Source organism: Haliotis cracherodii, unplaced genomic scaffold, assembly GCF_022045235.1.
Source record: "Haliotis cracherodii isolate W230 unplaced genomic scaffold, xgHalCrac1.p SCAF_10, whole genome shotgun sequence".
Lineage (NCBI taxonomy): Eukaryota > Metazoa > Mollusca > Gastropoda > Lepetellida > Haliotidae > Haliotis > Haliotis cracherodii.
In genome coordinates, this window is record NW_027266265.1 from 45,694,827 (window position 1) to 45,721,830 (window position 27,004).

Sequence of the window (27,004 nt, forward strand, 5' to 3'; positions counted from 1 at the left end):
TTTACAGTCACAGTTCGTGAAAAGCAGTCCTGTCCTTACCTTTAGTGGAGAAGTTGCGGTGTGTACGACACTATGGCTGAGATAGCGATGGTACAAATGGAAGCACCAACCTCTGGATTTACTCATGAAGAGGAGCAGCCTACACCGACAAACCATCCACCATCAACCAACCATCCACCACAAATATCTTACCCTCCTCAACCGTCAACACAGCAACTACCGCCAGCGGGTCACGGAAACCTGACTAGTTTTGTGCTTCAGACTGAATCAGACAACTGTGAGGGGTTACCGCGGGAACGCTGGACTTCCACTGGAGAGTTTATTGCGTCTGTTCTATCATTAAGCATTGACTTTGGAGCATTTACAATACTTCCCTTTTTAAGCGCAAAAGAAGGAGGTAAATACAATAGATTTAAATATCCTTTTTGATGTTTATTATGAATATCCTTTAATTACAATTGTAGTAGTATAGGTAATAGGGGTTCTGCCGCAACCCCACTGGAGCCGGATTTATATACCTATACTGCTACTACAGATGGAATTTTTTATGTGTAAACGGTGATGCGATTCAACGATCTCACGATGATCAAGTTGAATTGGCTCTAGCTCACCACTACCTGCAGCCAATCAATGATACCATTAGTATAAAAACGATGATGAGACTAAACTAAATTGTAATGAAAATATTCTTTGTTATTTTTACGAATACGTTTTTAACAAGGTGATATTCAACATTTTTACGTAGTTCCTCATTCATTTTACTAGGAGACCAGACTATATACTCTTATTGGTAATTGGAAAGAAACAATTGATGACCGTGTTTGATTGGTTTGACATCATTGATATAATATATACCTTGTTGTAAATCTCTCCATTTGATATGGTTGTCCTTGAGCATAAATGCTTCGATATCTTTTTCTTCCTTTGTTGGTTTGTAATCCTCCTTTATTATATATTTATGTTAGCATTCGTTTAAATGGATGTATGATTTTTTATGCGGTGTGATCTAACAATAGTAAGCAATCTATTTTTTATCTCCAACAAGTTCTTTGGTTTTGGCACAGAATAATTGACGTGCCTGTTGCCTCCCCTGTTCTATGAACTTTTTTTTCTCGTCTTCGCTTATGCCACTGGTCTTACGAGAATTGGATCGAATCTCCTGCTTCATTTCGTTGTAATTGCATTGTGAGTTCTGACAACACTAAACGAAACTCCTCCTCGGATATTTTACAATCAGCCAGTGCTGTCGAAATATGATCCTCAATGCTGTTCAACTTTGCTTCGGCGAGTATCCGAATATTATCATGTTTTAATGCTTTCTTTTGCAGCCTTCCAGAAATAAATTTTATAGTTATTCCTGCCAGTCCTGAGACTCCAGCGGCTATTTCCATGCCAAGTACGATAGGCGCGGTAATTATAGTTGATAATAAACCAACACCGGCTACAAGATGGTGTCAACTGTGTCGAGAGCATTCACGGCTCTGCCATACTTTTATACAGTCCAAGCCTCAACTCCCTCTCCTTCTCTATTTGATGTTTTATGTCGCTTATTTGATGTAATCGAAATCCATCCACAGTATCCATCTTTTCAGATGCTTCATCGTGCGCAGGATATAAATTCATAGTGTATATTATTATATCATATAATAGTCTTTAATTGGTCTTTGTTCAATGTTTTGAGAGTATATATCAACCTTATTAAATGTATATCATACAGCATGAATATCTTAGTAAGAGAAATGCTGTCACCTTTAATAATTTAGACCCCCTCAAGTGTTGCAACGTGTGATACTCCCATATAAATAATACTGCAACTTTGACGTTGGTGTTTCTTAAGCCATTTTTAATTGATAGACCTTGTAATATTTCGGAGGCATCTACCGGTGTATCTCCAAACAAGACTTCAATAATAAGCGTAGAAATATTAGGTATTGCACTCAAGTTATCTTTAATATCATTGAATTCAATAACCAAATTAAAACTAACGTTTTTTACTCCCGGACGACTAAATAACACATGCCCTGAGTTTCTTGATAGGGGAGAGACTAACACACTTTTTCATTTTGTGGGATATAAGCCCCGAGTACGATCCCACTATTTATTATCTTAGTTAATTGATGTCCCTTACCAGTCATCACATATGGTGGGTTAATGACGATATTAAGTAGTCACTCCATTTTTGCTTCGATCATAATCCGTTTATTATCATCGTTGCGAGTAAGATTGCACGAAGTGTTTTTATGGAGTCTACTAAGGTCAACATCGCTTAAATCTTCTAGATTACCTGTGAATGCAACTTCTTTCCGCTTGTATACGTTATCATGTAAGTGTAAAGCGTATAACTTGCCATCGGTGCCGGGTTTACCAAATCCTTCTGTGTCTCCTAGATCGGAAAGCGCAATTGTATTACATTGTCTGAGCGTTCCAGGGCCTGATGAATCAACCATTATTTATAATATGGAGTGTTACACTCAAGTATCCTATATGCACAGGTTGATGTTTTACATCTAATACAGAAATTTTGAGATCTGAAATAATACCCCACTTAAATTTTTTATATCGTAATGTTGAGAAAGATTCCGTTCTACCGCTATTATATTTTTCTTCTTTGACTGGAGTAGCTCTCAGCAGAGTTGAAGGACTTTCTAGTTGAATACTATCCATTGTACTCATCTGATCAAGATGGATGCACAACTCTTTATGGGGAACTAAATTGGGTAATTTAACTCCATGCACTGTTTCATTGTGTTGTATTAACATTCTATTTTCTCCGTTAATAAATCCAAGTGTGGCTGCTATGCCCCTGAAAAGAAATATTTGCCTTTCGCCAGCGCTTATAATCAGCATCCCATTCGATTCATTTTCTGTGAGACTAATTCCATTAGGCTTAAAAATTTCATCATTGAGGGAGCATATGCTGTAATACCCATCAGGTATAACAATGCGAGTGGCGGTCCCACAACCCTGTAGGCGTATATCATTATAATTTTTCACAGCATTTATGTTAGTCCACCGCGGGTACTACGTAACATCACATAGAGCGACTGACCATTGAAGATTCCGAGGTAGAATAGATCTTCAACAACTCATGCTTACAGTAAAAGGCGACTATGCTTGTCGTAAAAGGCGACAAACGGGATCGGAGGGTCAGGCTCGCTGACTTGATTGATGCATGTCATCGATCCCAATTGCGTGGATCGATGCTCCTAATGTCAATCACTGGATTGTCTGGTCCAGACTCGATTACTTACAGACCGCCGTCATATAGCTGGAATATTGCTGAGTGCGGCATTAAACAACAAACCAACCAACAAACCAACATAGAGCAACTTCAAGTTGTCCAGCTGAGTTATCGATAGTATGAAGAAGTTAAATAAACTGACCATTTGTTGTTCCTGGGAGTGTGACATACATATTAATTATACAATGATACTATATTATAACTTAAATATGAAATCGACTCACATTACTAATCAGTCGATTTTAGTAAGTGCCTCTGGTGCAAAGTTTTTTGTTAAATTCCCTGATATCTTTGAAAAATATAGGTTCATGGCAACTAGCGATAAAATGGTGCATGATTGGTTCCACAATCCAATGCAATTTTGGCAGAACCAGTTAAACTTTGCCATATGGTGTGCCACAACAGGATGTGGTGTATCTCTTTATGCCCCAGGATTTGAACTAAATAAGTCTGTTTTATTATTTCACGTGTACTATCAGATCAGACGTATTCTTAAAGAAATTAGTGCCCCATTACCGCAGGTTCGAGCATGGAATTCCACAAATAATCCGTACAAAAGGTTCGCGTATGAGCTTATTTGTAATGAATTTAATGTTTCTAAGAGTAAACATTGGCGTATTAAAGGAGCTTGCCATGGTCTAGGTGTCCCATACAGTGGACAAAAAACTGTTAAAGAAGAAAGTGATATTTTAGCTAAAGAAATGGTAAAAAAAACAGTAGATCCACTTAGGTGGTCGCATAGAAGCCAACTTTATGTAAGATAACATAATATTTTCTTAAAAACTCATACTTGGTATCACAACTGGCAACTTTTTAATCATGATTGGAGGGAAGATAATATGAGTTCGAAGAGTGGCTTGCCTTATATTGTTACAAAGTTTGTGCATCCAAACGATACAACAAACGCTTGGAATGAATTTCTAAATGATAAAACAGAAAATAATTTTACTAACCCAGGATTTAAAAGAGTTAATGAATCAATAAGAACTTAATAAATAAGTATTTGTATTTCTCGGTGCACAATCGCAAACATGAACGTCCATTATCAGTTCTGGGACGGTGCTCGATGCACAAAAACAGTTTGTCGCAAACGTGGAGGATGCTATTACTTCACAAGCTGACATAAAATCTTCTATAAAGAATTATCAATATGTTTTACAGTACGCCCAATCCAAAGCAGACTACGTTTATGCGCCGGGACTATACATGTCTCCAAGTAATATGGAACGGTCAAGTGATAGGCTATAATAATAAAATTGTTATTGCTTCCGATCAACAAGAAACAGGTATAAATTCACATATTAATACCGAATTAATAACGCAATCAAACACCGGCGAAACGGGAATAGTCAAGCCACAGATATCTACTAATGCTCAACCATCTACTAACGCACAACCACAAGTGCCACCACACATTGCAGCTAAAAATCAACAACATATCGATAAAAAAAAGTGCTTGTAGTAGGTGGAGTCGTGGTTGGTTTACTCATGATTTGGTTAAATAGTTCTTAACGGATACTACAACAGCCTGGCAATTGCTATGATCAGTGCCAACAAGTTTTGACTAAGCCAAGTGGTGGTCTTAGCTAAAAAATTCAAGAGCCAGGAAACTATACTCCCTATTATACCGGGAAGTGCAGACGCGGCGTTGCCAGTGAGCTTTTCCAGTGTTGAACCTAATGCTTTTAAATGCTTTTTTATCCATTCTGTTACACCATTTTTCTCACTAGGCGGAGTGCCACCTCCTGTACCTCCGCAGCCACCAGTTAACGCGAGAGTCAAAGTCGATATAATAAATCCAAATGTGGTTAAAATACTGGCAATGATTATCCCCTGTTATCTGAACAATGTTTTTTATTTTATCGGCCAGTGTAGTATCATTGTTGAGTACTTGATCGATAGTTTCTCGAATTCGACTGATTTGGGAATGAAGTGCCTTTCTATTACTGGAAACCGCTTTGAGGCGGGCTCATTTTTTGTCTTCTAAGTTACGCAATCTTTCTGCAACGCGGCGTCCACTGAATTCATCACCCGCCTGTTCAAGTTTTGTTTTCTCATAAGCTATATGCTTGTCGAGTTCGGATAGCTTGGCTATATTATTGATGAGTTCTCCCCGTATTGTTCGCATTGCCTTATCAAAACCTTGTAATTCCCTAATACACAACTCTGAATATGGTGATACACTGACCGTGGAATTATCGTAGTAGGTATCAAAGATTTCACAGAGCCCATCCGATGCCAGATTCGAGCCTTCTTCCAAATTATCTATGTTACCAAGTTCAGTACGCACAGTCCGAAGAACCTTAGTAGTCTTCGCGGAAAGTTTTTCTTGTGAGTAGTCCACAAAACCTAATTCATCACGAACAAATTTGGTGCCGTGTTTAGCAGCTATCGTAGATAAGGCTAGGGGCTTACGAGTACAAGAATTCATAAGATCAATATCCAGAGCACCATGCAGTCACAATATTCCTTTATTATGTTTTCTCTCTATCTTTGAATAAACTTTGAATAGTCATGAACTAACATCTTTAAAGGCATCACAATAATCATTAACGGTTGATTGTAAAAGTTCATCGCTAAGATTCATGCCACAAGGCTTGTTTCATCAGTACCCTCTTCGATTGTACTAAGGTTATCAAAGTTATCTAGATTAAAATCATCCATTTTTATATTAAACATAAGGTTACATAATTTCAATATAACAATGTCTTCACAATACAGACGCAAGTTAAACCCACAACGTAGACTTCGGGATCCATTAGGGGTCAAAGCATTTCGCCAGTCTGTAATATAACTAATAACCCAAGTACCATCGATCAGAATCAAACACTTCTGGTTAACTTTCCTAATCTCGGCGCACACGATGTGTTAGTTCCAGGAACTGTCCGGCTAGCATTTACAATTAGTTTTAATTCTACAGATGCTATCAGGGAGCCCGTTCAGAACGTACGTCGTGCTATTGTTGAGGAAATCGCGATTAAAATTAGTGGTAATGAGGTTTTGAGTATTGACGACAGCGATGTATATTTCTGTTACATGTATCTCTGGAGAACGGACAAAGAGCGGGAAAACTTACAGTACCAAGGTATTAGTAATCTGAACACATTGAGACTGTGTGTGGGTGCTGATAATGGTGATAATACCGTTGTAAAAGATTTCGCTGTTGGTAACCGATTCTATATTCCGCTAGACTTTGAATTACTAGATAGTCACATGCCCTTTTATCAAGCATCCCTCAATCTCATTCAAATCTGACCTTAGTTCTCACTACTGCTAAACAAAGATCTGAGGACATCCCATTATGGGTCATGTCAGACCGACCTTGCGCATACTTTGACCGACCATAGGAATGACAAATCAGAAACCAGCTTTCTCGTGCTTTATGGCATAAATTTCAAATTGGCGACTACGCTTCGAAACATTTTTTGACAATTTCTCGATTACAAATTTGAAACCTGAACCAAAAAAACACATTCTGGAATGACTAATAGATGGTCTAGAATGTAAGGATTCAGTCGTAAACCCATAACTATCGTTCGGAATACCCTATGTTAAAGTTTTCGAGATTGCATAAGTGTGTTTGTGTCACTTTCATAAACTGGTAAGCGATGAACTGATTGGTTGGATGAAAGGTCGTTCTGACGTGACCCCTAATGGGATGTCTTCAGATCTTTGTTTAGCGGTAGCAAAAACTAGGATCTAATTTTAATTAGATTGAGCATCCCTAGGCGATAGGTTAGAATACGAACTCACTTTTAATGACTATGGTAGAGTAATCAGAGCTGCTGAAGATGCTAGCTATTCCATTGATAATATCTCACTGGAGTATGATATGATAATGGATCCTGAATTAGATGAAGATGCTAGCTATTCCATTGACAATATCTCACTGGAGTATGATATGATAACAGATCCTGAATTCATAACCAGTTTACCGGAAGTTTAGCTGTTTTGTACGATCGCGTGCTTCGACACCGAAAGATCATAAGGAGCAAAAAAGATATGATGTGGAACATCAATCTAAACGTCCCCACGAGAACATTGAAGGGTATTTTCATGTTGTTTGAGGACCCCTCCGATGCATTTAAAAGAAATACCGAGAAGTTCTACGATCCCAAGATTACAAAAGTAGAATAGACTATCGAGGGCGTTCCTAATCAACTATATAGTCAAGGAATGCTAGCGTATCAACAATGGGATGAGATTAAAAAACTCCCTTCTATAAAACGAAGGCTAGAAGTTAACGCGGTCGTGAAAGATCTGTCTCTCGGGGATGTATCGACGGGTGAATACCTCACCACGAAGTATGCGCTATGGCTCGACATGCGAACCACAGACGATGACCAACTACAAGGTAGTGGGCTGATAATAGAAAATGCTAGCAAGTTTGTCACTATACAGATAACAAAGCTCCAGAAAGAAAGAAATGCTTTCATATTTAGCATTCTCCGGACAGCATACTCAGCATAGCGTTTGGGTACTTACTCAAAAATACAACTCTGTCCTGAAAGGTCTCAGAGAGCAGACCAAATGGGTAGCCCTGTTTCATTGCAAAGACCGAGATTCATTCGAGGAATGTCTGCGCCCAAATGATGTTATTTATACCAAGTCCGAGCGAGATAAAGTCAGAAAACTGTTAGCTTCAACAAAGCACTGTAAACTCGTATTAAAAACAGATCAACCGGCTGCTTATGCAATTGCTTAGTAAAATTAGCAACTGCTTAGCAAAATATGGCAAATATAGCAAAAATATAGGAAATATAGCAAAAATATAGTAAATTGAACATTAGCGGTTGTTATATAATAATGTGGTTTGAAATCCTCATTCTTTCTCAAAAGTATATTATTTCAGGCTGTATTGGATATGCTATATATCATTATGTTAGACTTAAATATCTCTTTAGGTATTACATTATGGAATACGATGAACTCATCGAACAAATGCTCAAAGAACCTGATGTAGATAAATCTTTAAATAAACATAGAGAAAGACTTGCTGCTTTGGTAGCCGGTGGAAAATGTTCCCAATATTTGGGGGGAAATTATACCACTGAAAAAATTAATAACATGACCGATGAAGAAATTAAAAAAATGTCGTTACGAGTCTGCCTTGGGAGCTGCCATGACTAAAACAATAGGGTCGGCTATGTTACAACTATACACAGTCGTAGCTAATACGTTTCTTCCTATCCCGCCAGAAAATCATCCATATTCATGTGAATCTCTAGAGACAGACCCATTCATTGAACATGCTATAAGCTCAGTAAGCTGTGAGTTTTATCATAGATATGGAATGTTCTTAGCTCCACTCACCACAGCTTTAATAACGGCTAGATATTGTCAATTTAAACATAAGTGCCCACTTAATAATAATGGAGACTCAAGTACAAACCCTGATTGTATCACAACAAGTGAATGAGGAAATGACCCCGATTGTGAATGAGGAAATACCAGCGATTGCTTCACAAGTGAATGATGAAATACCACCACAACAAGTCAGAGTGACTAAGAATCCTCGAAAAGTCGCAGCTGGTAGGAAGGGCGGACTAGCGAGGAAGGCGAAACAACATATTGAACATCTGATTAAAACTTGGACTCCCTATGCACTAGGAGTTGTTGCTAAAATGGCGGTATGGTTATTTTATAAGCCTGGAGAAGAGAAAACATCACAAGTTCAAAAATTAAATGAGGTTCAATTAGAGGTAAGCCCCCATATAATGTTATAATGACTACTCCAGTTACAGACTGTTAAATTTTGGTAAATGCAACGTATCATTCAGCAGTGGTTACCGGCTTGGCGATTGGATATTCCCGTATGGCTAAAATGATTACTAAAGCCACACCACTCAAGCTAGATTTTAATGGTTATGATATCGGTATGATGATTCTTGATATTGGATTGGCAATGGCTACAAAAGATATGCTCATCAAACAAGGACTTATCCCAGAAGACATAATGTAGTAATTAAACATTTGAATATTAATAAACATAGTATTATTGAACATTTGGATATTTTATATTCATATAAATATGGCAACAATTGCGATGGTGGTTGGTGGAGCTATTATTAATGCTCTAGCTTTTTCGGGGAGTAATTATTAATTTTCTACTCTGAGGGAATCAAACGCTAAAGAAGTTGTAGAGGAGCGTGAACGACATAATAAAGCATTAGAACAACTCGAAGCAACCCAGTCACAATGGACCAGGCACAGAATGGAGAGATTAGATTTTATAAATGAAGAACTGCATAAGTGAGGACATTCAATTCAAACGTTTAAGGATGTTGAATCTGCCATGCACAAATACTTCCTTGTTTATGGGAAGAAACTTGACCCAATGCAGAGACCAACAATAAGTCAGTTTTATACACCGTCAAAGGCTCAGAAAGATCGCGAGATAGCGTTTATAGTGTTTGGGTTATCAGTCATTGCTTTTTTTAGCTACACAATAACTACAATAAACCATGACTTACCAGTGGAGATGTGATGATTGATGTTTAACCATGAATCTGTGCAGATTTACACTCATGGGAAAGCCAATTCAATGGAACCGACGTTGTGTGGGTATTTACTGTGGGATCCACTCTTATTAGATCAGACAGGGAAACATAAATAATGTTTGTTCTGTATGTGGGATTAGGGTTAAAGGTCGTTATTGTTTATGTAAGAAACACTGCGCTGATAGGGTCAGGAACCAGATTATTTACGCTAGGAAGAGAGATTACATCAACAAGAGAAATAGATTGGTGAGAATACGTATTTAGGTATATGACAAAACAACCATTTAGAGATTTGGCTCATTTTGCATATAGCATGGTCACAATGGTTTTTGTCAGAGTTGAAGGCTTTGGCAAAACAACGTGGTCTACATGGATATTCTCGAATGAGAAAAGCTGAATTGGTCGCTTTACTCGGTTCGGAATACAACAAACCCCAGACTGTTAGAGAAGCTCAAGCGAAAAGAAGTGGGCTGAGAGGTTATTCTCGAATGAGAAAAGCTGAATTGATCGCTTTACTAGATAATAATCAACCTGATGATAAAAATAATAAATCCGATGATGTTGAACAAAATAATCAGTTACAATTTGTACCCACAGCCTGCGTTGGTAAATATGTAAGAGGTTGGAAGATGGATATCAATTCCAACATTGATGATAATGATGTTAAGCCCATCGTATTGGGCAAAATTAACGAGGAATAAGATGATTTAAATAGTATAAAATACCAGCTGACGATTAAAATGTCATTGAGTAAAAGTAACGCAGACGATAGCACCGAATATACCAAACCATATTTCCGGAGCAATCAAAACGTGATAACTGAATCCAATACTATAAGCACGTCATTAGATACATCAATTCAGTGGATACAGGAAAATTTAGAACGTTGGACTAATAGAGGTTCAGGTTGGGGTGTGGATAAAATCGATAGTTAATATTTAGATTTAGCAAATTATATGCCTTTCAAAGTTGGATCTTATATAGATATACCCCCGTATTATAAAACGAAAAAAGCCATAATTAATGTAAAAAATAAATCCAATGACTGTTTTTGAATGATGATAAGATCTGCATTGTTCCCCGTAGATTCTAAAATTGCAAATAGACCTTCTAGCTATCCTCAAAACGATGGACTCAACTTTGATGGCATAGACGAACCTACACCAATATCACAAATTGATAAGGTGGAAAAGCAAAATAATTTAGCTATAAATGTTTTCGGACATTCTAAAGGAATTGTTGTACACAAGATATGCTCCGCTCCAGAACATATTCCTCGAATCAATTCATTTTTGATAGAAAAACATGGTAAATATCATTATACATGGATAAAGAGTTTAAACAGGCTATTATACGATCAAACAAAATATAAGGGAAAGAAATATTTCTGCAAATGATGCCTGCATGGGTACAGCAGACAAGATCTTTTAGAAGCGCATGAAGAAGACTGCAGAGATGTTGGACAGAATGCTATCAGGATCGATATGCCTAAAGAGGGGGAAAAAAATTTACTAAAACTTGAACATTATTGTAGTCAAATGCCAGTACCATACGTAATTTACGCCGACTTCGAAGCACTTATCAAACCTGTAGAAAATTCCGACCGAAGCAATCAAGATAATCAAGATAGTTTTACATACAAAACTCAAGAACATATTCCTTGTGGATTTGGATATATAGTTGTAAGGTATGATGGGAAAACAAACCCGCCTGTGATTTACAGAGGTCCCGATGCAGTGGGAAAGTTCCTAGAATATCTACAATATGAAGAGAGAATAATCAGGGAAAATTTATCATGTAAGAAACCCATGTGTATGACGAGGGATGATTGGAGGGCCTATAAGAAGTCAAAGAGTTATCATGTTTGTAATAAACCCCTGAATGGAGATTCCATATGAGATCATTGCCACGTCACGGGTAATTATCGGGGAGCCGCGCATAATTAACGAGTGTAACTTGAAACTAAAAATGAATTTTCAAACAATACCCATCCCCGTTGTGTTTCATAACCTTAGAGGATATGATTCACATCTCATCGTGCAAGCTATCTCAAAGACCAACTGGGGGTTAACGTGCATTCCTAACAATATAGAAAAATACATGTCATTCTCGTTAACTAAAACTATATATTATAGGGACAAGGATTGGAAAGCCAGAATAAAGCAAAGTAATGGACTTAGATTCATAGACTCCATACAGTTTCTGTTATCTACCCTGGACAATTTAGCTAATGCGAACAATCCCGATGACTTTGCAATAACAAATCAATATACCGATCGGTTAACTCGTCATTTGTTGCTGAGAAAAGGTGTATATCCTTACGAATATATGGATGATTGGTGTAGATTCAACGAAACTAAATTACCACCTCTTGAATCATTCTATAGTAACTTAACAGAATCTAAAATAACCGATGCCTATTATGAACACGCTCTGACGGTGTGGGATAAATTAGGTTGTAAGAATTTAGGCGATTATCACGATCTGTATTTAAAAACTGATGTACTATATATTCGAGATATTTAGAAAGACAAGTTTAAAACAATACGGCTTGGACCCGGCATGGTACTATTCCAGTCCCGGATTATCGTGGGATGCATTTTTAAAGAAGACCGGTGTATAACTAAAATTTCTTACCTATAAGGATATGCACTTGTTTATTGAGAAAGGATTGAGAGATGGTATATCGATGGCGGCTAAAGGTATTCTAAGGCTAATAATAAATAAGTGGAAGGATATGATCCGAATAAACCCGACATGCATATTTTATATCTCGATGCCAACAATTTGTACGGATGGGCTATGAGTCCACGGGTGGTTTTGAGTGGGTGAATGATATCGAAGTGAATGATATCCCCTCAGATTCTGATAAAGGGTACATACTAGAAGTTGACTTGGAATATCCACATTTGTTACATAAAGATCATAACAGTTATCCACTAGCTCCCGAAAGATTAATGGTGAATAAAGATTGGATGTCGGAATATCATCACTCATTGATGGGTAATAGAAAGTTAGCTAACGTAGAAAAACTCGTACCAAATTTGATGGATAAGACAAAATATATAGTTCACTGCAGAAATCTCCAGTTATATCTGTCGTTAGGTATGAAACTAAAGAAAATACACAGAGTTCTAAGGTTTGATCAAAGCCCTTGGATGGAGCCTTATATAAGACTGAACACAGATTTAAGAAAGATGGCTACCAACAATTTCGAAAAGAATCTATCTAAGCTCATGAATAACTCAGTATTTGGTAAAACTATGGAGAATCTGAAGAAGCGTGTTAATGTTAAATAAGTCAGATCTAATAAGGAAGAAAGACTCAGGAAACTTATTGCCAGTCCGGCTTTATACAGAAGCGAGATATTCGATAATGACTTAGCAGCACTACATATGAAAAAGCATAATATAAAATTCAACAGACCTGTGTACGTTGGTATGAGTATTCTTGACTTGTCTAAACACTTAATGTATGACTTTTATTACAACGAACTTAAGAAGCAATACGGCGATAGATGCGAGGTGTTATATACCGACACAGATTCATTGTTGATGGAAATACAAACTGAGGATGTGTATAAAGATATGGCAGAAAAAATAGATATGTACGACACGAGCTATTACCCAAAAGATAATCCACTGCACAGCTTAGTAAATAAAAAGGTATTAGATAAGACTAAGGATGAATGTGCTAGGACTCCTATAGCGGAGTATGTCGGATTAACACCTAAGATGTATTCTATAAGAAGTCCGATAGTGGGGAGATAAGAAAAGCTAAGGGTGTTAAGAAGTATGTGGTAAAAAAGCATATCAAACACTAACAGTATAAAGAATCATTATTCAACGGTAGAACATTTAAAAACGAGATGAACTCTTTAAGAAGTGTCAATCACAGGATATATGGATTAAGAATGAACAAGACATCATTATCCCCCTTAGATACAAAGAGATGGATTGATAATGATGGTGTAACTACGTATGCTTATGGTTATGGTGGTAATACTGTATCGTTGGGAACTATGAGCAACTCTTCTTGTACAAATGCCCTGCCCGGTCAATCTTTAAGACAATAAAGAATAGGCTCTCCTTCTTTCATAACCAATCGACTAATGTTATATGTCTTAAGGGACCAAATCGGATCTGTTGCTCGACGTAGGACTCCTTCGAGTTCACCGGGCTGTTATAAATATCTTACGCTTACTCTATCTGGAAGTTTTTGTTCTTTGCCTCTCCTCGGTGCTGAAGATTCGGAAGTCACGGATTTCATTTTAATCGCATTGGATGGTTTCTTCCCGATTAATCTCGTTACTTCATTATTCAGTGCTAATACAACTGCTGATAATCGTGACACCCATTCCGTTGATCTTTATCGATCCAATTTCATTTCAATCTCATACTGATAGCCAAACAAACGTTCCGCTAATGTCCGGTTAAATCTTTCAACGATAGCTTGACCACGACTCTTTTTCACCAAGCCTGATTTCGACGTCGTGCTTTGTCAACAGTTTAGTTACTGATCCCATAAACTCGCGACCAGGATCTACTTGAAATAACTTGGGCCATTTTTGTGGTCCGCGTTTATATATGCGGCTCAGTGCATGAGCTAATGCTGTTGAATCTTTTGAGGTCAATGGCTCAGCCTCTTTGTATCGACTAGCCACATCCACAACGGTTAAAGCGTATTTATACGTTTTGCGTCTTACCTTATCGTGGGGAAGAAACAAGATGTCAGCCTGATGAACTTCATTCGTTGTAAAAATATCAAACTTCTTCTCAGGATATAACGTGGTGCTGGTAAGTATATTTGCCACATCGCTTGTTTCTTTAACCAATGCTTGGTGACATCTTTAGATACCTTAGCTGCGGTGGCTAATGTTTTTATTGCTCCTATACCTTTCCAATATCCTCGTAGGCTACATTAAATTTTATTCATTATTGATAGATGTTTCTTTTGATACGTATCCTGACGATCGTTGAATCGCATCAGCGTTAACACATAAAAAATTCCCCCTGTAGTGGTGGTATATGTATATAAATCTGGCTCCAGTGGGGTTGCGGCAGAACCCCTATTACCTATACTTCTATTATTGATGTTTATTATCATTATTTTACAAATGATTGCATGTACACTATCTGTGATATCCGAAATTAGTCCAATAAATGTTTGATTTCAGGATGATTTGCGCATTGTACGTTCATTTATGTTTTTAAATAAGTAAAGGAATTATGAAAATTCATAAGTCATGAGATATTCATCCATCTATCCAGCTTTCAGTTTTTGTGTTTGGGGAAAGGTTATAAATTATCCACTGGTGTCTGAGTTGCTTTCCTTCAGTCAGTGTTTGTAGGTTCCAATAAAAAATTATTCCAGATTCGATAACCAGACAATATTTTTTCCAGTTGCTTTCATGGTAATCTATGCCGGCCTCTATTTCATCCTCGGAGTGCCTATCCTGTACCTGGATCTTTGCCTAGGACAGTTCTGTAGCAGGGGACCAGCCCACATATGGAACCTTTGTCCGTTGTTCAGAGGTAAAATAAAAACAAAACCCTTTCCAAAAGCATTAGCAAACTCGCTAAAAGCAGAGTCAATTATACGATTCCGATCATAACATAAGCATGTGTTTATGAATCACTAATCACACCTTGCATCAATGTATTTTTTTAGAAAGGGCTCTTAAAGAGCCTGAATCATAATTATCTTTTTCAAGACTTTCCAGGTACAATTTCATTTTTTCGATAAAATCCCAGGATCTCCCTCATTTCACCTTACCTTTCATAGTATGATATGCCTTTCAACGTTATCCCTACGACAATGTCTTTGTGTGTGTCAGTTGTATACACGTGTACATACTGTTGCAGGAATAGGTGTTGGGATGATGGTTTACTCCGCCATGTACTATCCGGTGTACAATCTGTTCTCATCGTGGTCTCTGTACTATGTGGTTCTACCCCGTTCTACCCTGGTCAAACTGCAACAACGCATGAAACACGCCAACATGTTCCAATAATACCTATAAACACATTGGTCCCAGTACAGAATACTTATAGTAAGTGACCAATACTTGCATACTTGTCCAATCGGTTCCAAATGAAGTTTTCTGGTATCGAGTATTTTCTCAAAACATATAATGTTTATTTCCTAAGAGTACTGAAGTTCATGTGACTGGATTTAAGGTCCACCAGAATGTTTCCAATGTGAATTTACGAAGTATGCCTATAAACTCTATTCACCAGTGTGTATGTGTGTGTGTCATATATATACTCTTCAAAAAAAGAAACTTGATACTGACTTTCAAAATGTAATATAATGCGATTGTTTCAAAATAGGACACAGAAACCATAATTGAAACACTGTTTGAAGATCAATGTACACACTGTTCAAAGCATTAATCGTGTCACCTAGACAGACACACGTACATGATACAGTTAATATAACAGGGGTACAGAAATTGTCAGTATCGGTTGTGCCCACCACGTGCATCAATCACCGCTTGACACCGACGACCCATAGATGCAATCAAGTTGTCAATAACATGCTGTTGGATGTGCTGCCATTCATGCTGAAGTGCATCAAGAAGCGCCGGAAGTGTTTGGGGCGGTGGATTCCTTCTGCGAACGCGTCAATCCAACTTGTCCCACAGATGCTCAATCGGGGAAAAATCTGGTGACCGGGCTGGCCAAGGTAATGTCTGGATATTGTTGTGCTGTAAGAAGTCCTGACAAACACACGCAATATGCGGTCGAGCGTTGTCCTGCTGGAACTGTCCGCCATGAAACGTTGACGTGAGGAAGAACGTAAGGCTGTAGGATAAAGTCTCTGTAACGCACACCTGTCAATGCACCTGCCACATGCACGAGAGGCGTCCTACCACCGTGATGAATTCCGGCCCATACCATGACACTCCCGCCGTCAAATGGGACAACCTGCTGCACACAGTTGGGGGCGTAACGTTTACCCCGAGGTCTGTAGACACGTGCGAGCCCATCAGCACGTGTGAGTAGGAAACGGGACTCGTCAGTAAACAGTACATTTCTCCACCTTACACGTGCCCATCTAACCCTCTGTTGGCACCAAAGCAGACGGTCCGCCAGATGACGTGCGGTCAATACATGATGTTGAACAGGTCTTCGTGCAAAAAGTCCAGCCTCCCTCAGTCTTTTACATACCGTTTGATCTGATATTCTGCGTACCCCAGGGATCTGTGTGGTTGTAGACGTGGCTGTGGTAGTGCGGTCTCGGAGGTCTCGCAGCCGGATGTATCGATCTTGTGCTTGGGTTGTCACCCTTGGTCTTTCTGACCTTGGTCTGTCGTCAACTATGTTGGTGATGTTGTATCGGGTCCACAGTGCGGAGATTGTCTGTCTGGATACGCCAAAGTGCCTGGCCACTTCTTGCGGAGTTGCTCCAGCTTGTAATCTCCAAATGGCGTTGTTCCTTTGAGCTGCATTCAGTCTTGGCATTCTGTCACCGCCTCTACTGCCGTTATAAGGACTGTATGAACAGCCGTTGATGTGGGGTTTTATACCCATTCAGCAGGGGGGGGGGGGGGGGGGGGGGGGCTGCATGCCTAAATGCAGGATCCTGTGCTGCACGTTATTTTTACAGGCGTTTGGATGAATCTGTAATATTAACCCCCAAACGCTACGTTTATGTGCTTTGCATGCGTTTTCGCGAAATATAGACACATCATCTTTCTGTTTGACTTATTTGGTTCTCATTAAATGTAATTATTTTAGATATTTGGCAAAAAATGGTTTTACATCTTTGTCAAGTTTCTTTTTTTAAGAGTATATATATATATATATATATATATATATATATATATATATATATATATATATATATATATATATAAGCGTACCCCTATCCTGCCTGGAGTGATAGTCATGGCCCAAGTGGTGTCCATATTGGTATGAAAGCGCCACATTCATAGACACTAATATTTAGTAGATCATTGGGTTTTCTCAATGCTGACACAAAGTAAAAAACAAGCAGTGCCATCAGTGAGAGTGCAGAGTTATTCACCTTAGTCGTACAAGGATCCTATGATCCTAGTCATAGGCCATGGGCTACTTACCTCCAGTTTGCACCCCCTTAGAAGCATTAGAGTGTCCTGAACATGAAATGTATTTTCTAGATATGACTAAAAATCTGAAATCAGAGATACATGTATATATGTTGACATGAACACTAGACTGGTAAATTTGTCCGTTGTCATTTTGATGGAAAACTCTACTTATGATATGTAAAACATGCACTGTAATACCTAATTTGATATCTACTTATGTGGCCAAGAGTCTTTTTAAAATTGACCCAAATGTTATTCCAGATATTCTATATTGCCAAACAAAAGCTATTCTAATTCGAAAGAAATCTATAATGTAAATGGTAATTCTATGGATTGTACCATGTATAGTTTGAATTCTCATGTGTCCAATTATCATGTTTATTCAAATGATTTTTTTCAAGATAAAGTTATACATCACTAGATTATTGCCTGTATTTGTTTTCGTGATTATTTCGTATTTATTTTTCCATATAATAGAAAATTATGGAAAGTTTGAGCGATCTGCGTAGAGTGAATTTGTATATGTGTGTTCTACTAGGTAAAGGTTTAATAGCCACTATATTTATATGAAAATACCATAATCGTAACCGGAATAACTTCAGCTTTAGTTTGATCTATTACACATGGAAATTGGACAACTGTAAAGACATTTATTGACCTTTTTGTTACAGTACAAAAATGACGCTGACGTGGAATGCAAATTTGCGATTTTGAGGGTACCTCCACAAATATGATGAGAACAGGAAGTGCATCCATATATTTTCAATGTTAACATATGATTTTATGTTCAGGACACTCTAAGGCTTCAGGAGAAGTAAGTTAGTTTTGTTTGGAGGGCGGGGGGATGCACGGTGGACCGAAGTAGCCCATGACCTAGCTCAAATCGCAGATCCGCCGTGCTTCTGACCCCAGGTTTGAAACGCAATAATAAAGCGTGTGACGTAACATCGACAGGGATCAAAGCAGCGTTAATCCCTAATCAGTGAGTAAGAAAGTAACAACACTGGTGTAATGTCAAAGCTGAATTTCTGGGATCAGACATCATGGCAAAAGAAATCAATGTTCCTACATTTACAGCAACAGAGTTTTACAAGTGTCTGAATCCTCCGGATTAGAAGACATGGGAGGTCTCCGGTGGGAGTTGGTGGGCTGTTGTGCTGGCGTGTCGGTTTTAGTCTTTGCTGCTCTGTTCTGGGGAGTGAAGGTTCTTGGAAAGGTTTGTAGCGCAATGTGCATGTTACTCATTACGTAAGATGATTAAATTTATCATGAGATAAAATATACTTTAAAAAGTTCTTCTTCCTTCTGTTCATATATGAACTTATTTTTGCCATTTAACCATTAATATATACTGCCTTGACCTTTGGTATAAGATGCGGCTTTGGTTGTAACACTGATTTTATTTATGCAGGTTTTCTGCATCACAATGTTGCTGATATGTGCAATGACGCTGGTTCTTTTCATCAGAACAATGACTCTTCCTGGATCCCAGAATGGATTAGCATTTCTCTTTGCACTGAATTTTGGGGCAGATCTCAAAAGCAAATATGTAAGTGTAAACACTGTATTTATTAAGTGACTGAAAGCGCACATACAAAACGTCATTGTGACTTATGACGTACATTCGAATATTTTTTTTCTAAGAAAGCAGATTCAATTAAGAATTGACCTTCACTTTGTGTGAGTTCATTGTAGTATGAACCTTTATAGAGTGAGGGCCAAACTGCATGAACGTCGGAGCTTGCTTGGAAGTGAAAGTCAATTATTATCATTTTTTTATCACAATTTCTTACCTCAAAGGATGTTGGCCAAGATCTAAACACAATTTTATTTAGTACGTGTGACAGCCATACAACAACCAGCTATATCGCGGAGTAAAATAGTTTCTCAAAAAGAGAGGTGACATGGGCGTATGGATACACAACTTGCCGTTCAGAAACATCTTACGCACCACATGTGTTCAAATCATATCTTCATTAGATGAGAAAGGTCTGTAAAGAACTACATCATTAAGTCAGACACAATAACAGCGCATCGTAATACATTAACATCAAGTACAAGACGTCAAAATGGCCGACACGATAAACGTGACGGGAGAGATTTCCGAAGTTGGTAATGAACCTGTGGCGGTTACATATGTTAAGGTGAATAAAGATGCGTCAAACAGACACAAACGTAAATTCATAGATTGCTGGAGACGGTCAATGTCAGCCTAGGCACAGATCGAGTCGATATGACGATAGTTTAGATGTGCATTTCTTCGTTTGTTCATTAGGATGGGCCGTAGCGAGGATATTCGTGAACAATCATGCAGTCACGCTCTCTGACATTTCTCAATGTATGCTGAAACGCTGAGACCAAGAATAAAGGTTCTAAATGATCAGAAAGAACGCTTATGCATGTTTTCGTGCTAGGGAATTCCCAGGGGTTTCCCCAGGAATGTGGAAGTAGTCCGTCAGTGTTTACGTATACGTCATTTCAAGAACACTGTCTCGTGAAAAACGTATGAACGTCAATTGAGTCGTTCATACACTTATGAACGTCAATTTCGCGGTCATGTGACCGACCTCTCGTCCAATTCAATGGAAAAGCCGTATATCGTGTAAACTTCAAATTAAACAAATATTGACATTTGAGGTGCGCTTATTTTGTCAAGGCACCCATTTATTTTCATGTTCATATTTTCTTCATTATCACACCTGGCTGAATGTCAAGAGTGTTTATGTCATGGTCTTATTGCCCTTCGTAGCAAATGTCGGACAAATCCTTTTGATGAACAGAGGGGTTAAATTTAGTATATTTCAAGCATATTCTCACAAACATCACAACAATGAAAATTTGGTAAATATATTTTATTTTCAACCGTAATTCTTGATCCTTTTTGGGCCGAATAATCGAGATAATTTTTCTCTGGCATTGACGTTTCAAATTAAAATAATTGATTGTGAAAAGACTTTTGACACTTTTATTTATGTATCATTGTCAATAGGTTATGTATTTCTACAGGGATCGTGTGTTCAAACACGGATCTTCGACAACACTACCCCCCTTGACATAAAAAAATATAAACTTTCATCTTAGCATGTGCGAATTTGTGTCAGCATTTGTAATCATGTTATTTCGAGATACCTTAGTCTAAATACATAGTCGTTTCGTTCGGGTATTTGATGTTAGACATAATGTTACGAGTGTATCATATAACTTTCAGGTGTGGCAGAGGGCGTTCTTGAGGGCCATGTTTTCTGTTGGAATGTCATCGGGCCTTGTCAGCAATCTTGCAAGCTACAGACACTTCAAATCCTCAGCATTACGGTGAGAACCATTTCGGTGATTTGTCTCTATAATTATGAAACACAATGTAAAAGTAACAAAAATAAGTAAAACACAAACGTAGAGAAACTGCACTTGTTTCACACAATAATATGTCTTTGTTACAGGGACTCCCTCATAATTTGCAGTATCAGTGCTGCAGGTCATCTCCTCGCAAGTCTGATGGTTATGAGCCTTTATGGAGTGCTGGCAAACACACAACAAAAGAGCATAAACAATGTTCTCAATGCAGGTATGTTGTGCACAAATAATGGAAGCCTCTTACTTTTTATTTAATTTAATCATGGAATATATATGAAAATACAATAAAGGGTCCCGTTCCACAAAGCGATCTTAGCGCTAAGATGATCATAACTCCCATACTTTAACATAGGTTTACGCCAATCGCAGCGCTACGATTTTATGAAACGGGGCCCAGGACATCAACTGCCCTGTGTGGCTTCTGTTCATAAGTATTTATTTACTGTAGCTCAAATGATCAAAATGATCTACATTTTTTACAACATCCCCTCACTACTTCACTCTAGGGAATTTGTAACCAACAAATATGTCCAGCCTTAGTCTAGTCAATGGTCACACGAGTCAAAATGATTTTACAAACTTGCAGTTACGTGTGTTATTGGGATACGTATTTCCGTAATATTGTGGCGATCCCTAAAGTAAAAATCTTTTAAGTATGGAAGTTCTCCTTGTAATTAAATCCGCCTCTTACAAACGGTAGCATTTAGTGATATGGCAAGTAAAACATTGTGGACTCGTGTCGATTTCCGTAAAGCAGGAAACCCGTTTAACATCATAAAATACTTCCGAGAGTTATCGTAGATTGTGATGAAGTTGTTTAGACTGTCTTGTTTATGTGCTCTGGCATCAACAAAATCATGCCACATGTCCTGACTTTTGTAACGCAGCCATCACGAGTATGTAAAATAACCCGAATCTGGAACCGGCATACGATGGCTGAAACTGATTAACGCTATCAAGTTACAGAGCCTGACCACTCGATCAATGCTCTTAAAAAAAGCATAGGTGTCATATAGCAAGACAGATTCATTGAGCAAAAGCATTAGTAAGCAACAAAGCAGTTTCATTTGACGTCACAATGTCTAGTAGCAGGTAAATATATTGTTAAGTACAGTGGCTTTTAATTCGACTGTAAACATCTTCTAAAAAGGCCAATGGGCAAATGAGAGGTTTTTTCCCACAATAGTCATATTGAAAATCAAAGTTATGACCAATATGGCACATATTCTTATTCAAATAATGCAATTTGAATTGTATGAAATACGTTTCAATGACTAAAGTAGTATCATATTGCACTCAAAGGTGGAAAATGCCAAAAATGAGTGTCTATTCAAAGTGTTTTATGGTTAGACATGTGGACAAAATTTCAAAATGTGACGCATCTGTGATCGAATTTATGTCCGATGCAATTTCGTAAATTTAACTTATCATATTCTCTGTTTATACAGATGAACAATAGATGTTCATACCAATATTCGTATCAAGTTTTGAAGGGAAGCTGTTCATAAACGAATTCGACTCCTTGCATAAGCGTGAGCATACTAAGATGGATTTTCACTTTGCTTAAACCGCTGTGTGCAAGTGTGTGTGTTGGTTTCGTTATTGATAAACAATTGAGACAATCCACTTAGAATAGTTTTAAAACGTGTATGTATACCTTATATCAACAGGTATCAGGAGCGCATTTCAGCCTCTCCCGGAGCTATTTCCTCATCTCTCTGTCTCTCAGTTTTGGAGTCTTGCTTACTTCGCCATTTTTCTCCTTGTTGGATTTAATTTGCAGGTAAATTTGAGTGAAATTAAATCAAATTTAAAATATAACACGTTGCTGTAGCACCTTGTTCTGGTCACTTAAGAAACAAAGTTATCCGATCTGTTGTAATGATGGTATATTTAATATCTCTCAGTGATTTTTATGATATTCATTATATGAACATATTAAGCAAATACATAATATAACGTCAAACAGTTGATTAATAATTGCTAAGACTGACAACAGTTCATGACAAATGGTGCATTGTTCAAAGGTAGCACACCATGTTCAGTAAAGCAACGTTGATTAGAGTTGATTGACAGGTAAACAGGCTGCAGGATGAGATGTTAATGTAACAGACAGCCCCAGTCGTGTACTCATCATTAAGCTAAAATGCACACTGATCGGTTGACCAGGGTGATACTGCAGCTGAAAAGTATTATTTAGGGTATGGTTGAGTCGGTGCAATATTAACATGCATTGTGATGTTGATAATAAAAATCTTGCCATCTCTTGTTTTAGTTAATACATGCCGAAATGATCATCACAGCTATAGTTGACAGCCTGCCACGCCGATCCCGCATGATAAGACTCGTGGTCACTGCCGTCGTCTGTATCACATCCCTCCTTCTTACTCTTCCATATTTGGCTAAAGTAAGATCACTATCAACAATCCTTTGATCAACTTGTATATTCACACGTCGGGAGTAATAGAATGTGCATTTGTCAATAGAGGTTGGTTTGGTTGGTTTGTTGTTTAACGCCGCACTCAGCAATATTCCAGCTATATGACGTCGGTCTGTAAATAATCGAGTCTGGACCAGACAATCCAGTGATTAATATCATGAGCATCGATCCACGGAATTGGGATCGATGACATGCATAAACCAAGTCAGCGAGCCTGACCACCCGATCCCATTAGTCGCCTTTTACGACAAGCATAGTCGCCTTTTACGGCAAGCATGGGTTGCTGAAGATCTGTTCTACCCCGGATCTTCACGGGTCTTGTCAATAGAGACAGCAATGTAACGACTATCTTCACTTGCATTAGACTGTCGTGTAAATCAGCCAGGGAAATCATTGTAACCAGCAACCCCAATAAGTCTCTATCTCACAAGCACGCTGCGATTCGAAACAAGGATGTTATGCACACAAAAGGACAATAAGCACTTTCAATTGTGAATGCGGCTAATACTTAAAATCATGTCAGAAGTCTTCATAGTGTGACAAAATGAGTACTTTGAAACTGATGTACTATGGATGCCATACACATATAGAATATTTACCTTTTTTATATTTGAATGATTAAGAGAATAAGCATGTTCATGTTCGTTAATTTTGATTATATATGTGACAAAAAACACTTTCATTTGTAGGGAGGAGCTATTTTGATGAGCCTGGTTGACATTTACATAATAAAAGTGTCATTCTCAATTCTTGGTATCCTTCAGTTCCTAACAATTGGATGGATATATGGTATGGTACAGCTAGTTACACTGTTCATTATTTTGAATTTATGAGTTCCTAAGAACTGACTCAATACACAAAGATGAATACATTCATTAATCAGTCATATTTTTATTTTCATAGTGCAGTGGATTCTGGAAATGAAAATAGAAACAAAAACGAAGTTGCTATCATTCAAAATCCCTGTTCCAGTTCTATAGATGTTTTCAAAGCTGATCATTCATAAATGAATTTAGTAGCCAAAACGTTGTTCCGTCTATATCAGTCTGCTGTACAACACACCACGCCAGGCCATTGTATGATTTATATCTATACCAACCATATCCACTTTTTCAGGCATGGGTCGGCTGAGTAGAGATATTGAGATGATGACTGGGATTCCACCTCCAATAGTCTTCAAGTTCATCTGGTGTTTTATCCTTCCGCCTGTCTTCCTGGTAATACTATTTCCGATTAATGATATCTTGAGGCAAATTGTATCATTACCATCCATGTACAGTGTTAACAAATGTAATCGTTATTTTCAGATTTTCCTGGTGTTACGCTACATTGATTACGACCCTCCCTTGTACTTCTCCGATATTTCCGGAGAGATCGCTTATCCAGTGTGGGCTCACGTGATGGGGTGGTTCATTGCACTGACTCCGCTGGCACCCTTACCCGTGTTTGCATGATAGCACTTTTCACCTCTTCTCAGGTAATGCTTGTGTCTTGTATGAAGCTGGGTGAATTTAGCTAGTAATTATAGCAGGGGATGCATTTGATCAACACAATATCAATTTTATTTACTGGAAGTCGAATGGCATTAATGTAACTTGAACACAAATTCATGAAAGGAGACATCCCTAGAGCCTACCGTGTGTTCCTGCGTGAAGCAAATTTGATGATTCACTTTTCTCAAGCATGAACGACTTTTGAAATGTAGGGCGCAATCTTCTAGAGCTATTTTTAAAGCATGTTAACCGAGTGTGTCCTGGATGGTCCTTCATAACATCCTTAGGTCACAGTAGGATAATAATTTGCATTTCTTGGCTGTTCACCCCTCATAGATCATACATACTTAACAGGAGTGGCAAATATATTTGCTCAAGAAAAGCGTTTTAGTAATTACAAAGTGCTGATACTTTTCACAAGACAAATGCCTGCCATGCTAAAACATATACTATTGAATATTCTCACACTGACGAAAAAAAGTCATCTGAGAAAATATCCCTCACATAAATTTAAGTTTTGCCACATTGATATGATTTGCCTTTCCGGGTTAGTTTGTTGTTTGTTGCGAATATGTTTTCCTCCAGGTTTTGATGTGTACCTAATACTGAATGAAATTTAGTATGATTGGTTGGTTTATTTTCAGCATCTGTTACGTCCAAAACCAGAATGGGGACCTGCTGAGGTTGACAATAAGAGGCAATATGACAATCAGCGCCAATACAATGTAACACTGAGAGAAAGAATCACGTCAGTATTCACGAACTGATGTCACCATTTACTCCCTCTTACCCCCCCCCCCCCCCTCCTTCCCCCCCCCCCCCCCCCCACCACCACCACCACACACACACACACACACACGTTCTGCATATCAAAGTCAAGAAAATTAAATGTAATGAACCAGACCTGAAGATTTTGTTATTCAAATTTCAAAATTAGACATATATAATCCCAAAATGAATATGTCATTTTTAGTTTTGAACGAGGCACTGTTCAATTGACTGTTCAATTCGACTTTGCATAAGCATATAAGCACGAATGTTCCCAACATGAATATGATTTTGTTTTGTTATGTAGTGTCATTGATATATATTTATTTTCTTAGATATATGTTTGAACTACATTTTACAATGAACAAAAAACCTTTCATTGTTTGTATCAGTGTGGAAGCAAGGATTGCACTAAAACGTTGCTTTTTCATTATCTGACATTGACGTCCTGCATTTATGTGAAAGTAATATTTTGTATGGGTTTTTCTTTTAAAGGAAACAATATTCTTTTTACTTTGACATTGTCAGTGTTGCTTTTTCACGGTTGAATGGGTCCATTAGTAGATACCTATATAGCTATATTTATAATCACCTTTACAGCGCCCAAGTTGGTGTTTCCAACTTAGTACAGTCTCTATGATGCAAAGATCGATTTTATTGGTTTATGTTAGTTAAAAGTCATTGCTTGCGTTTTGGTAAAAGGTTAAGGCTTATTTGACCCCTATGATTTTGTCGTCACAACAACCTTGACACCTGGCTTAGTTTTAATGGGGTATTTTATTTTAAACTCTGTAAATGTTGCATAAATACTTTTTTCATGGTGAATATTGATTGATGATATTGAGAAGATATTGATGCTGATGAGCGAGGGGAAGGGTCTCCTGTACTCCCACAGTCCAGTTGTATACTGTGCCTAGCACAATATGTTGTGAATGAGTAGCCTTGCTGTGGCCAAACATTTTGTAACAATTTAGCAAACTTTGAAATGTAAACAGCAAATATAATTCAGATTTATGTCATCTTAATATATCAGTTGAATCCTACTTGACCTGTAAGGATCCGGGTGAAGGCAGGAGAGGTCTATTGTATTGGAGATGCGGGATGCACTACAAAACATTGAAACAGAACCGTGAGAAC

The 27,004-nt window shown here is 37.9% G+C and overlaps 1 pseudogene; it reads left to right on the forward strand.

Moving 5' to 3' along the window:
* Nucleotides 1-25,883, forward strand: LOC139451394 (sodium-dependent noradrenaline transporter-like; annotated as a pseudogene).
* Nucleotides 25,884-27,004: the final 1,121 nt, after the last annotated feature.